At 36.2% G+C, this 11,634-nt stretch overlaps 1 long non-coding RNA gene across 14 annotated transcripts; it reads right to left on the bottom strand.

The window, feature by feature from the left end:
* Nucleotides 1-229: 229 nt before the first annotated feature.
* On the bottom strand, nucleotides 230-10,895 carry LOC104448428. 14 transcript variants are annotated; one of them, XR_726274.3, is made up of 7 exons: nucleotides 10,454-10,895; nucleotides 9,473-10,274; nucleotides 8,643-8,891; nucleotides 7,015-8,304; nucleotides 6,809-6,887; nucleotides 2,483-6,343; nucleotides 230-1,031 (listed from the first exon to the last, which is right to left on the bottom strand). It is a non-coding gene; the product is annotated as an uncharacterized LOC104448428 (long non-coding RNA). The 14 variants fall into 14 exon arrangements; XR_005552348.1 differs by having other exon boundaries at nucleotides 230-957; XR_005552343.1 differs by having other exon boundaries at nucleotides 579-2,639; nucleotides 3,553-6,343; nucleotides 10,454-10,893.
* Nucleotides 10,896-11,634: the final 739 nt, after the last annotated feature.

Here is an 11,634-nt window from a genome sequence, read left to right as displayed (position 1 = left end):
GACCAAGATTGCCCAACCAAATATGGGTTGCCGTAACCCTCGCCGCACCGCGTCCTCCACACGGCAACCCTCGTCGAAGGGTCGTGAGATCCTAGTTGGACCACTTGCCCTTCGCCGAATCGCCTACCTTTCGTCGGACCGCCTATCCTTCACTGGCAACCACACGTATAGATGCTGGTCATGCTTAGTAGAGAGAAGGGAAGAAGATGAAGATGATGAACAATTATCGAGGATAAAACCAGAAAAACAATATATTAGCTAGGAGAATTTCGAGTTTCACTACCCTTGAAGGCCAGCATGCTAAGAAAGCCCAAAGCAATCCCTAACCTACCTTTGGCTTTCAACCTTCCGAAGGCTTGTATTTGATGAAGGCAAGTAAAAAAAAATTGCCAAACACAAAGTATTTGGCTTTACATGCCCAAGGGGCTTTGGGAAGACAGTTCCCAAATGCACCCAGTCTCACCTGGTAAAAACTTGCTGATAATTTTCTGAATGAACACCGCAACAAGAAATTAAGTCAACAATGGAATTGAGAGACAAAGGAGGCAAAGTAAAGAAAGGAACGGCTGCAAGACAGATTGCCAATGGTAAAGTGAGTATATATAGATTTTGCAATCCGTGAACGGAGCAAAGGTCTTAAGGCATGGGGTCGACCGGAGAACAATTTCCTTTTTTTTTTTTTTTTTGGTCGAAGGGGAACACTTTCCTGGAAAATATGGCTTTAGTTAATTGAAAATGATCAAGCCCTCTTCACCTTTTCTGCTTTATAATCACTTATACACACGGCATGAACTTGCCTTATCCGAGGTGGACAAACGATAGAACGATCATCAAGAGTCTTGCATACAACTTCTTGGAAGACAACCGAAGTCTTGGGGTCTCATTGGAGGCTTTCTTCCCTCCGAAGAAAGGTCGCTCGCCTTCATGTCAAAAGCTAGTTTGGCGCCTTGTGCTTTGCTGATAAAATACGATCTGTGAAATATTTTTGAGACTATTTCCAATCCTCATTAACTAATCTGTTTCATAATCTTCTGCGATCAAAGGAATTTTGGGTGCATTCAAAAAGCTATAATTCATGGAAAAACTTTCTTAAAGTTAATCGTCAAAAATGAATCGGTGAATGATAATTTTTTGACGATGAAAATGCTTGGACGTAGATTATTGTGGACGATGCAATATTTTCGTTAATCTATAATTTTAAGTAATATGAAAAACGGAAATTTCTCCTTTATTGTAAAGCCTACTCATTGGAGAACCCCTTTTCAAGGTAGATTAAAAATCATGGGAAAATGGTACAAATTATCACGAAACCTGTATCCGGCTTCTCGAAAAAAGGTACCGTACTTTGTTCTTCTTTTTTCTTTTTGGCCAGAAAAAGGTACCGTACTTTGGCCGCGTTTATTTCGAGTTAAGAACTAGTTGAGACTCTGACAATTATCTAGTCTATAGGAGATAGTTTTAGACTATTTATCCTTTCTGTTTCGAAACTCAAATGAAAATTTAATGAAACTCCATTTAGAAATACAATTAAAAAATATTTCCATACATAAATGATGTTAGACTATCATTAAAAAAAAAATATATGAGATGAAAGCCCAAAGTGGAAAAATAAACAATACTACAGGATTATTAGAATGGTTAGACGTTGTGACGAATTAGTAAAAATATTAAGAAATTGCATAACAAATTAGAAATATAGAAAAAGCGATAATTTCATATATAAAAAATAGCACACAGTTTCCCATATTCCATAAATAAATATGGCTAATGCATAATTACAGATGATTATAATGATATTATTTTTAAATATCGAAACTATTTGAAAATTAAATGTTCACAAAAAGTAAAATAGAATCAAGAGCCTGTTAGCCGTTAATATAGATTCTATAATGATTCAGACATGATTAGACAGATTATCAAAGATAATCCTTGTCATTCTATAGTTGATGGAGGTAATTCTTATCACTTTATAATTGATGTGAATTAATTTGAATTGAGAATTACCGTAATTTTTTGAAGGAGTTTCAGTATCATATTGATTTTGATGAGTCTTGAGGAAATACCTCACAGTAAAGTATATTTTCCAGGATTTTACAAATAAATGAATAAAATAAAATAACAATAACAATAACAATAATAATAATGAATAAAAAATCAACGAAAAAGTCACCTACTTTTTCAAAATTTATAAAAGAAAAATATTTCCTAGTTGCTGCTTCACCAAAAAAGATGAGATAGATAAATATTAAATTGTCATCTAAGCAACCTAGCTACATTTGGTAATGATAACTAAAGCTTCATGTTTTTTTATTTTATCACTAGTGTTTCTTCTCTAAGATCTGTAAGTTAAATTGGTATGTGTTTGAACTCATTGAAGCAAAGAAAAAGAGGTAGTTCCTATAAATTGGAAAGACAATGTCAATCAACATTTAATGTATCCAACAGAATATGTGAACGCACTAAAAATATTTTTGCGCCTTACCTCAACTTTCAAATAAATGAAGATATTAGCTTATTGCATCCTCCTCAAATTCTCAAATGGCCTCTCTTAGTGTGGTTTTGGGAATTGTTTGGCATCGCTGCACTTGATCGTTTCTATCAACAATGTCAATAGGTTGTTCCTCATAAGTCAAGTCATCCTACAAACTCAAATGTGTAAAATCTAACACATGTTCAAGATTTGGCATATATTTCTACAATAAAAATATACAAAACAGATTATCTACGCCACATAAAGCTAATGGCAAAGCAAGTTTATAAACAGCATCACCAATCTTCTTTAATATCAACAATGATTCGACATATCTTGGACTTAATTTGCCATGCATATTAAATCTCAAAGTGTCATTTATAGGAGAAACTTTCAAGAACATGTCCATGCTAAATTTCACTCTGCACCTTTTAAAGTACGTGTAGCTTTTCTCACAATTCTGTGCTATTATGAGACACTCTTCAACAACCTAACTTTCTTTTTTTTTCTTTTTCCTGATTTTCAAATAAATTCTTGCTAGTTAGCCTCTTTTCACCAACACTATCCCAACAAATAGGAGTTTTGCTTTTTCCACATTATAAAGCTTCAATAACGCAAGATCTCAAAATGCACTTGAAGGTTTGAATCATTCTCTCTAATTGTTAAATTTGTCTACGGATGAAAAGCTATACCATATGAGTTTAGTACATAATGCTTTTTTTGAACTCCTTCAAAGATTAGACACGAAGCTAACATATCTGTCATAGAATATGCTCGCTGGAACTTCACGAAGCTTCCCCATCTCTTTTATGTTTTGCCATGTTTTGCAAGAAAACATTGCAAAGAGATTAATTCCACAATGGAACTAAGAGACAAAGTAGGCCGAATGAAGGGAGGAATGGCCGCGGGGGTGAATAAAAGTAGGATTTTAAGTCGATTCCCGGAGCAGAAGTCTTGAGTAACGGTGATGGGGTCTACGCGGGACACTTTCTTAGAAGGTGGTTTTTGTTCATTTTAAATTTTTTTAGGCTCTGCTGTCCTTCTCTGCTTTATAATCACCTACTTCCACGGCATGAACTTACCTTGCATTAATGTCCGAGCCAGATAACGCGTGGAATGGTCGTCGAGGGTCTTGCATACACCTTTCTTGGAAGATAGCCAAGCGACTTTGGGTCATATGGGTGGAATATTTTCCCCCCAAACAAGGCGCTGTCATGTCAGAAACTGGACGACGCCCTGTGCATTTGCTGATTTATATATTATTTGTAAAGGATGTTTGAGAATATTTCTGGCCCTCTGGCTTTTCTGCTTCATCGTCATATCACATGGCATGAACTACCAATGAATACGGCGTAGAGATGCAGAATTTCCAAAAACTATTGAGTCGCGTGTTAAGAAAATCAGAGTTTCCACAATTTTTACAATGCAATTATTTCAGTGCAAGTTCTCATTTCACCGGTTTTTCAAGGTCATACATGGCGAAGAAAATTATAGTGTTTTCAGTCAAAACAAAGAAATGGAAACCACAGAGAGAGAGAGAGAGAGAGAGAGAGAGAGAGAGAGAGGGGACATTTTGACGTCATGTAAAATAAAATCAAGTTCAGATATAAAAGAAAGTTGTTTTACTTCAGAAGCCATTAAATAAGTATTGCCAGAAAACAACATTAAAAGATAATACTAGTGGCGGGTAAAATAAACAAATCCCAACAAATTGATTTACTAGTGCATCGTAGAGGAAAATAAATGTTTTTGGGAAAACAGCTTGGTGACCTAGGTGCAGTATAGAGATTTCGAGAAAAATTCTATACCTGATTTTTGAAAGGAAGGTGAAAAACAATCACAGAACACCAACTCGATGGTTTGTGAAACTTCATGCGATACAAAATGCCATGAACATGAAAAACAAATCAGATCCTACTAATGTACAGGGACCAGACATAATAACATGATCGGAGGAAGGAGCTTTCTTTAGCTCTCTCCCCTGTTCGCTGCCATACAAACATACGGCAACTCGATGAGCCATACGGAAAAAGGAGAAATCGCTATCCAATTTGGGACAGAACAGCAGATCCATTTCAGAGCCAAAGTATCCAATCATAACATTCAAATTGGAAGTCTCATGCAGTTGACATGACTGCAAAGTGGTCGTTTAAAATCTAAAAGACAAATCCAATCTGCTTATTCGCCCCCAAGCATAGAGAATATTTCTATCTACTCGTAATGTTAGGAATATGGTACATTCCTTTTTCGCGAGATTAATTTGCAAGAGATTTCACCAAGATAAATAAGTGATGTAGGCCAATTAATCCATTCGGTCTAATGTCGATGTAATATGACCATCCATCTGTACGAGGGAGAGCACAAGAAAAATTTAGGAAAAAAAGAAGAGAGCCCCGAATTTCCAACAATGGAGTCGAGAGACAATATGGGTAGAGCAAAGGAAGGGATGGCTTTTGAACCAAAAAAAAAAAGAGTGAACGGAAGCTCCGGAAGCATCGCAGCGGTTTCTGCTCTTTTAAGCCAATGCCCGAAGCAAACGTACTGAGGCATGGGGTCTACGGGGGACACCTTCTTGGAAGATGGAAGATGGGTTCTATCTAATTTTCTAACTTGTAAGCCCTCTTATCATTTTCTGATTAGTTATCACGCATTCACATCGTCTGAAAAGATTATTGCAGAGTCTTGCGTGCATCTTCCCGGAAGATGATAGCCGTATGACTTGGGGGTCACACGGGAGGCATGTCAAAAAATGGTGCTGATTAACATATAATTTGTAAAAGATATTTGAGAATATTTCTAGTCCCCTCTCGCTTTTCTGCATCATCATCACGTCATATCTCATGAACTATATCGTTCCGAAGATATGATAATTTTGTCATCAAATGAATCTTTGGAGTGTGCACCTTGCCCGAAAAATCAACAATTCAGAAAAGACTCCCTATATATGATAGCTTACAAAATTGATCGGTGCAAAATATTTTTCTTGATGACGAAAATATTTATATAAAAACTATTGTTAATATTAAAAATATTTATCATTAACTAATATTAGTAAATGACAAATTGACGATCATTTTCACGAAAAAGTCCTCCATATTATTGATTTCAGCCAACACAAAGCACCGTTGGTTGCAAAACGAAGTCTCCCTTTGTTTTAAAAGCTATTTTATAGCATATATGGTAGATTAAAAATCGTAGAAAAAGGATAGAACTTATTTCGAATATTGGGACTGGTTCTGCACTAATCACACCGGAGGTTTTTTTGGGGGAAAAGAATTTTTAACGGTACCTTTCTTTATACTATTTATCATTTTTTGTTCAGAACTCCAATGAAAAATTATTGAAACAAACAAAGTTAAAAATATGACCCAGTTACACGACTCCATTTAGAAAATACAATACAAAAAATGTGTCCACAAATAAATGATGTTAGACAATATTATGACAGCCCGTATTGGATAATTAAATGATATTAAAGGTTAAAAGGAAAAATATTGCATAGGTGTTGCTTCACCCAAAAAGAAAAAAATAATAGATTTTAGATTGACATCTAATCAACTTAGCTACATTTTGTAATGATAACTAGGATTTCATGTTTTTATTTTTTATTTATTTCATCATGCGTGTTGCTTCTCAAAGAAATATACATTAGATAAATTGGTATATGGTTCACTCATCAAAGCAAAAAATGAGGCAATTCCGATTAATTTTAAGGCAATCAAGACAATGCCGATCACCATTTAATATATCAAATTGAACTCATTAACGCACTAAAATCATTTTTGGGCCTTACCTGAAATAAGGGTGTTCGCGCTTTGCATCCTCCTTGAACTCCCAAGTAACCCCTCTTTCGGTGTGGTTTTGCCATTAGATCTGCACAAGGAATATAGCAATGTCGCTGCACTTGATCATTTCTATGGACAATGCAAATAGTTGCTTCTCATAAGTTAAGATTTCCTTTGATATAAAATCTAGCAGTTGTTTGGAATTTGACACATATTTCCGTAATTTGACACATATTTCCATAATTTGACACATGAAAGTGTGTACGCATCGAGCTGGCGGTAAAGTGTTTATAAGCAAATTCACCAATCTTTTCTAAGATCAAGAATGATCTCACATATCTTGGACTTTATGTATTATGTGTGCTGAATCTCATAATGCGTTTTGCAAGAGAATGAATTTTTTTTTTTTTTTTTTTGGTAAGGAAAGAGAAAATTTTAGTAACACAAGATCCCCAAATTCAATTCCATTATGCCTTTTAAGGTTTGAGTTTTATTATTATTATTATTGTTATTAGAACGATTCTATGTTGTTTTGGGATGCTATCAGACTAACCTGCCTCTTTCTTTTGATAGTTGAATAAACTCTGAATCAGTTAGTCTCTTTTCACCAACATTGTCCCAAAATCGGATATCTGCATTTTCAACCATACAACGCTTAAAAAAAAAATTCATTTAATGTGGGAATAATAGTTATTATTATGAGAAAATTCTACCAAGTTTTTTTTTTTTTTTTAATGCCAAAGATCCGGCTTAGCTCACCTTACGGAAGTAAAGCACCGACTATACCTCAAATGAAATTGGCCCAGCAACCTACTGCACAAGGTCCTCCACTTAAATCACGGAGCATATCTTGGGGGTTCGAACTCCTACCTCTTGGTTCGGATATACCAAAGGAGAACACCCCCACCAATGCAACCATGCATGGGTAGGTAAATTCTACCAAGTGTTCATCTCAAGAGCCACCAAAATCAATAATGTTATAGCTCAATATGTCCAATAAGGTCTGAATCGTTCTCTCTAACCCTCCATTGTCTGCGAGAGAGCACAAGAAAATTTAGGGAAAGAAGATAGCTCCAGATTATCAGCAATGGCAGAGACAACAAGGGTTGAGTAGAGGATAGAGCAGCTACAAGAGGGAAGCCAAAGTCAAGCAATATTATGTCAACTAATGTCAATTGTAACCAAGCCAATGAACCAATGCCTCCAAGTCCAACTTTCTCATATTCTCAAGAATAGATTTTGGAGTAGTGAGTAAAGCTGTCATGTTTTCACAAGACTTAAGAGTCAATGCATCCGTCACCATGCTTGCTTTGCCTATCTAGCAATTAATAGACCGATCAAAATCTTTCAAATGCTTTAACTGTCTCATCTACCTCATCTTCACTTCTTTTTAGTAAAAGCATATTTCAAGCTTTCATGTTCTGTAAAATCTTCATTCTTTTCATTACACAAGCAATGCTGATGTGTCATAGTAAATTGTTAACCCACTTGTCGATGTATGCAAAATCAATACCGGAGCCAAAATTAACTGCCTTTTTAATTCTTGGAAACTGCATCCACATTGGCCTGATCAAACAAATTTAACTCCCTTATGAGTTTGGCAAAGTAAGTGGACTGGCAATTTTAAGGAATCCCTTCACCAATAGCCTGTGGAAGTTAGTTAACCGAAGAAAGTTTCTCCCATCTATAACATTAGTAGGCCAATTCCACTGAACAATTGCTTCAGGATGAAACATTGGGTCTATTGAAACACTTATCCAAAAGCTCTTCCAACTGTGTTTTCAATTCCTTTAGTTTAGAAAATACCATCCGATGATGGTGCATAGGTACTGTATCGATCATCAAGTCAATGTAGACTTCAATCTCTCCATCAGGAGGCAAACTCGGTAGATGTTAAGGAAACACATCTCGAAACTCTGATAATAGGAATGCTTTATAACACCCTTCCTTTTGTCTTTTAGACAAGTCAAATAATCATAAAAGTCCATTTTCAAAAGTCTCTTGCTTGCAAGGCTGAGATCAATATTGGACAAGTGCCTTTACAATTTCCTGAAAAAGAAAATTCAAGCTAATTTGAAAGGCAAATGGTAACTTTCTTTAAAAAGCAATCAACAAAAGCATCATGTGATATGAACCAAACCCTCTCTTAAATAACACCAAAATCCTATATAATTAACTTCACTAGGCAATTTTTCATTATCAATTTGGGGCACACATTACTTGAAGACTCGATCAACAACTACAAAACATCAGTGGGAGCATCAACACGCAATTCACATTAAAAAAATCAGGCAACGCATCTTAGCAAATTCAGTATAGATAAAGAAATGTGCAGCGTCAAGATCAAATAATGCAAAAAACATATTGCAATGCAATAGTATTGTCACCTGCAACGACTGCATTAAAAACTGCAGCATCCGACTCTGTCACGATGAAAACTTTTCCAGTTGCTTTTTGCCTTTGTTCATTACCTTGTGGCATGCAAACAATAGGGGCATTCCTCCCCATAGAACAAGTTCATGCTCTATGTCCAACCTGCCCGCACAGAAAGCTTGATGTACAATCAGCTAGATCATCCCTTTGCATACAACAGCCATGTGCCATATATCTAATATTCCCACAAAGAAAGCATGCCCCTGCATTCGAGCGACAATGACCAATGTGACGCTTCCCACAAGTGTCGCAAGAAATCTGAATATCTTCACAAAAGAAAGCATGCCCGTGCATTCCAGCGACAATGACCAATGTAACGCTTCCCACAAGTGTCACAAGAATTCCCACTATTTTCACAAAGAAAGCATGCCCCTGCATTCCAGCGACAGTGACCAATGTAACGCTTCCCACAAGTGTTGCAAGAAATCTTTTTTATTTTGATCTTCAAAACTTCACAGTTGGTTGCATGCTATTCGATGTATCAAAATTCTTACTCGCTTGATTAAAAATTCAATAGTACTCTCTTATTGTATGGGAAAAAAAAAAAAAAAATATCCTCCCCTCTTAGAAACAAAGGGTCTTCTCATGTGCCAACCGGATTTCAACTGAATAGAGGGAATCAAGTAATTAGGTGTTATATTATATGCGTATGTATTTTAGAGCTCCTTTTAATTACATAGACGATTTGTTATCAATTTCAATTGAAAGATTCATGAACAGAGGATTGTAAATGGATCAATATTTTGGTAACTCTGATATCAACAAATGTCATAAACTCTTATACCTTTACAAGTCAATAGTAAATGACAAGGGTTCTCCAATCCAAAGGTCGAAGCTTCAAACAGAGATATGAACCTGTTCTTCCTACCCAGCAATCCGTCCCTCAGTCTTGCACCCCGGTAAATATCGCTCACAGATAGGGATATGGACCTGTTCTTCCTACCCTGCTCCGTCAAATCCAGTTCGAGAAGTACGCAATATCAGTTTATACCACACCAACAGCGCCTTCCTGCGATCAGTGACCAAAAAAGCACCACGGAAACCTTCTACAGTTCTGCAAAATTTAATCATGTATATGCTTCACGAGAGAGGTTTTACTCGGTCCCCCTCGTCCTCAAACTCCAGTGCAGAGCACCTTTTCGTTCATCAAGTAATCCCAGATCTCATCCCTTTTTGCTTGAGAAGCTTGTCACCCTAATTCACCGGGTTGTAGTTCATAGCCTCCGGCCGGTTTAACATCCAGCGTGAGATCGTTATCAGATCTACCCTTCTGGTTCAATATTTCCACTTCCACCGTATGCGATTGTGTTCCTTCGTACTCGAACATTAGAAATCCATTGAGCAGTTTGAATCTATTTCAGGCAGAGTATGTCATCAAAAAGTCCATAAAAGTGGCAACTGGGTTTCATTGGCTGCTACCGCTAGAAGGAAAATGTTTCCTCGGAATCAGATCCGGAAACCCCTGTTTCCTTTAATGTCTCTTTTCCTCCATTAGCAGGGTTGTTCCGTACTGAAAAGTTTATTAGAATGGAGCAATTCTTTTGGCAAGAAAAAGATCGTGGTAATCTGCTCATGAATTAACAGATCTACAAAAGAGAGAGCAGACAAACGACACAACACGAGATGTAAATGTGGTTTTACGTTTTTACGTTCCTTGTGTGCGAAATAAATCTAGTAAAACAGGAATCAAGAGACCTGGAGAGCGCAGGAAAATTTAAGGAAAAAAAGAGTACCGCAAATTTTCACTAAACTAAAGCGGGCTCACCTGGTAAAAACTTGCCAATAATCCTCCAAATGAAATTCCGCAGCAAGAGTATTAATTCAAAAACAATATAGGTGAAGTAAAGGAAGGAACGACTGCGAGAGAGAACCCAAAGTGGAGGAAAAATGGTGAAGCGAACAGAAGGCAGAGGAAGCACCGCAGCAGTTCGTGGTCTTTTAAGCCAATGGCCGAAGCAGAAGTCTTGAGGCTTGGGGTCTAGGGGGGGCAGCTTCTTGGAAGATGGAAGATGGGGGTCCATCCAATTTTTAAATTTTTAAGCCCTCTTATCCTTTTTCTGCTTTATCATCACGCATTCACATGGTCCGAAAAGGTTATTCAAGAATCTTGCATTTTTGCTCCAATAAAAAAGTCGCCTTCGTGTCGCGCATTCGCATCGTCCGAAAAAGTTATTCAAGAATCTTGCATTTTTGCTCCAAAAAAAAAAAAAATGTCTTCTTCTTGTCAAGTAATTTGAAACTACTTATTGGATGATACCCTAAGGAAGATAAAAAGTTGTAGAAGAAAGGAAAAAGTCACAAAAAATCTCCAATTATATTCATTACGACACTTGGAACTTTTTTTCTTGATATCAAAAACTCTAAATCATCCCAAAACATGTACCCATGCAGATCGATTACATGATTTTTGGGCCAAAAAACATCATTTTTATTTCACTTAAGTTTCATGAGTGTCATGTTAATATTGTTTGCTTTCTAACAATTATGTAAATAGATTTTTAACAATTCCCATCTTTCTGATATCATAAATGGACCTAGGCTTAAAATCGGAGAAGATGGAGTCAGTTTCCTACAAATATGCATTTCCATTATGGGCAAACCTCTTGTTTAAGCCCTTCAAAGATAACTTTTAATAGGAAAATCCATTCTAACTTTTAGTTCAAAGCTTAGAAACACTCAAAGGTACTAAGAATGGTAACATTTTTAACTATCTAAACTGCATTTCTCAGAGGATCCTACCAAGCTTGAGAAGAAGAAATGTTTAGAAAAATATTAAGAGTTTTACAAAACACTCATTTTACTTCAAAGGACTCTACCTTACACATTACATATTGATGAAAGGTAAATGTGTTATGTTAGTATAAGTTTGAGATTTTTAATATTGCGAAAAAAAATAGGATAAATTTGTTTGGGATTTTTAATGGCTTTTACCCTCGAAATCATATA

This window comes from Eucalyptus grandis, chromosome 6, assembly GCF_016545825.1.
Source record: "Eucalyptus grandis isolate ANBG69807.140 chromosome 6, ASM1654582v1, whole genome shotgun sequence".
Classification (NCBI taxonomy): Eukaryota; Viridiplantae; Streptophyta; class Magnoliopsida; order Myrtales; family Myrtaceae; genus Eucalyptus; species Eucalyptus grandis.
Note: the sequence above shows the minus strand (reverse complement) of the source record. Positions and strands in the feature narration are given on the sequence as shown.